Source organism: Chaetura pelagica, unplaced genomic scaffold, assembly GCF_000747805.2.
Source record: "Chaetura pelagica isolate M959 unplaced genomic scaffold, ChaPel_1.0 scaffold116, whole genome shotgun sequence".
NCBI lineage: Eukaryota > Metazoa > Chordata > Aves > Apodiformes > Apodidae > Chaetura > Chaetura pelagica.
In genome coordinates, this window is record NW_009953655.1 from 3,849,062 (window position 1) to 3,852,939 (window position 3,878).

Genomic DNA, 3,878 nt, shown 5'->3' on the forward strand with positions numbered 1-3,878 from the left:
GGAAGATTAGGTCAATTAATTCGTATTTAGATTAGTTACATTTACTTAAGTTGATAGAAGGCTTTCTTACCAAATTTCTGAAGAGGTGCACAAGCTGTTCAGCATGTATGCACTGGCATTCTTAAATGTGCACATGATTACTGGCATTGTAGATAGAGCTGATGGGAAGAACCAGTTGTTCAAGTGGTTATAGCTGTGGGAACAATAAATGATTGTGCATATAAACAAGCTGCACAAACGTTCACATAGATACCTGGGGTTTTTAACTGCTTACAGTGTTACTGCTCTAACAGTCAAATGAGCAAGAGGACTCCTGCATTACCTTGCTGAAGTCCAATTCTTAAGCACTTGAATGCAGGAGTATGAGGAATATTATCTTAAAAATACCATAACAATCTGTGATCTATAGGTATCTTTTATTTGTTTATTTATTGAACTGCTGGCATTTTTTCTTCTCTTTGCATTCAGAAGTGCCTTGGCCTTTGTAGCACTGAAGAATTAGGTACCTGCCCTGTTTTGAAACCTGAATTTTCAGCTAGGAGATTCTGATAAAATTCCTGAAAGGCACCTAAATTGTATGTGTTGTATTTCTGGGAAAAATACATATCTTTCTGCATTTAGAGGAGATGCCACTCTGATAAACCTAGTTGTTAAGTTGTGGCTGGGCTTGTTTTTCAAGGAGCTGAGATGTCAAAACATCTATTTGACCTGCGCAATGGAGAAGGTAGCAGAGACCCCACAAAGCAGTACAATAGGAGCTATCTCTGGAATCGGAAGCATGACAGCCTTCCTCAAGTGATGATGTGTGTGAACTTGTCTCCTAACCTGAATTTAGTGGTACTTTAGTGTTACCATTCTGATCTGAAGACCTGAGGTGTCAATTCCACAGTATTTTGTGTCTTGAAGGTGGGTCTTGCACAGTAAGGGCATACCATCAATATTTGTTACTTAGTAGGCAGTGTTTACAAGTGTCTTTGTGACACAAGGCCATAGTTAAACAGGAGTGTTTTGATTTTTCAATGACAGGTTTTAATCCTTATTGTGAGTGTTTTGAAGGAAAATTCTTCTGTATTTTTCTTTTAGCCAGTCGATTCATTTATACAGTTAAGGGTGTGCTCTAGGTTGTCTTCTTGTTGACGTTTGATGCTTTCAGAGCTTATCTGGGTGTGGTCTGGTATGAATTTCTCAGCTGGTATCTGACAATCTGGTTTGTGGAATCAGTTTTGCAAGAATGATGTAGCAATCATGCACCCCTAATGCTGAATAGCTGTGCTTCTCAACCACAGAGACGTTACTTACCCTTTACAGACAGGAAGAGTGAAACACTGAGGTCCCTGAACAACTCAGTGACAGGATCTCAGTGTCAATGTAGTAGCCACTGAATCATAGCACTGTAGTGTGCACAGCCTGTAGTCAGTATACATTCATTAGCCATAGATAGTACAATGCTTCTCACTATTTTCATTCTGTGGGAGGGAATTCAAACTTTCTATCTCAAGGAAAACTGACTTAATAATGTTCGTTGAACATTATACTCAGTGAAATGAAAATTATGCTATGAATCCTGCCTGTAAGGAATATCACTGTGACTGTGGGAAGTCCATGTGATGATTTGAAAAATGCTCTTAATTGTCTAAATCTGTTTCTACACCAGATGGCTTTGTTTTGACACGGCAGTGTCTCTTTGTGTTTTTACTGATGAACAAGGCAACAATCTTGCCTTACAAAAGTTACAAATGCTTCTCTGAAATTGTAAAAAAAAAGTTGAAAAATGGGAACATCTCAAAATCTCTCTCATAGCATATTGTATTCTAATGCAATGACCTAATTGAATTTAGTACATATCTTTTTAAGAAGCCAAAACATGTAAGGAGGTAAATGCTGAAATTCTAACTAAGAAGTAATCTGGGGAGGAGAAGAAGGTAAGTTCACTGAAGAAAACTGGCTTCATCCTGGCTCAAACCAGGATACTTACGTACCCAAAAATGCAGTTGCAGTGTTTCCTTATTGTAATGGTATATTGCTGCATTCACCCTTCTCTTTGTAAAAGAGGAGTTGCTTCAAGTTGCACATTGTTCTAGCCAGCAATTACATATGAAAGAGGCAAAAGTGGTATTTCATCTGAACCACAGAGGTCAACCATAAAGCAGATTAACCTAATGGCTTTGTTGCTGCAGTGTCAGAAAATAAGCTGTTGGTCTTTCTGGAAGAATTTTATCTGAAGCATTTTAGAATGAAATCCTGAACAGAAGCTCTGAAATCAATATTAAGACACTTACAAACCACAACTATTATAATTTGATTTGATACTTCTTTTAAACTGCCTCAGAAATGGAAAAGGATTTTGCAATTAGGGCATAATATGACAAACAAATTGGCCCTCTCCCATACCTTTTACCAGAAATGGCTAATTTCTCTGTAAGTGATGTAGGTCATGCCTTCTCTTTACATTATTGGGATATACAGACTTTCTGTGCTTTTACTGTAAATAGAAGGTCAGAGAAGAGAGAGCATGTTTAGTTGATACTACTAAGCACTTGTTTTTTGTATATCATTAATACATTATATGTAGTCTTTATTGACTTCTATAGGATGGTGAATTCAGTTGCGTTCTAGCATGAGGTCTCTCTTTGTAAAGTGAATCATGGAATGGTTTGAGTTGGATGGGACCTTACAAATCACCTAGTTCCAATTCCCTGCATGGGAAGGGGGTGCCCACAACTTCCCTGGGCAACCTGTGCCAGTGTCTCACAATGGTCACATCAAAAGTAGCTGGCCAAATATTTGAGACAAAATATGTTGGACTTGAAGTGTAATGCGCCAGTGATCCTCTTTTTTTTGCTGGGTTTTTAAATTATTTTTTTTCTCTTCGACTGCTCTTCAAAGGATGATGTACTTGGTGTATATCACAGTTCAGTTTTACTTTTTACGAACAGGACTGTGGTATGAATTTGTGTCAGTTTATCATTTTTGGTCAATACTGATTGTCTTGTGTCAAGCAAAAATAAGTCTTTCTGAACAGTTTCTAATATAAGAAATTTACCTTCTGTGGACCTTACAGCTTAGTGTATTTTTCAGATCCATGGTTAAAAATATTTTGTTACAGTAATTAGAGTTTGTTTTAATGATACTGGTAGTTACACCTTCATGATTAGTTTTGGTACTGCATGAAGTATAAGGGTGGGAAGTAGATTAAAGAGATTTGTGTTCTACAATATTTTGGAAGGTAAATGACAAAGCAACATTAGGTAATAAAGTGCCGAAGGTTTTCTAGAGAGTAGGTATCAGTTCAAAGAATCTCTGCAAGCCAGCTTTTTAAGGTTTGGTATTCATTATGTATTTACTTTTCTAGTGATAGAGTTGAGAATGATTTGCTGCAACAGCAGAGTTAGATGTCCTGTTAGCAAAGATAATGTAAATTTTATATGAGCTAAGGTACACTAAGATGGAACTGTTCTGCCTGCAATGGTGGAACTGTTCAAGGAGCTGTATGTTTGATTGAGGTAGTTGGTTTTTTTTAAAATATGTATTTTGTTATTCTGAAAATTAGTTCCTTTCTCTCTAATGATTTAACTCTGAATGAGCTGAGTACTGTTTGCTGCTTGGTTTCTATTCGGGTTACATGGGGTAACTCCCTTCCTTTCTCTCCCATTGTGGTTAATGATATGTGCTGCTTTGGTACAGTTAGAAAATTTCTATGCAGTTTTGCTACTGTTCTCTCATGTGGAAATGCATCTGGCCATATCACTCACTAAAAACATCTTCTAAAATATTTTGCCCCACAAAAATGATTCTTCCACTGAAATATTTTGCAATTAAAAAATATTGTGTTCCTGTATTTGTCTCTTTGCTTTTTTTTGATAAGTATGGATGTCTTC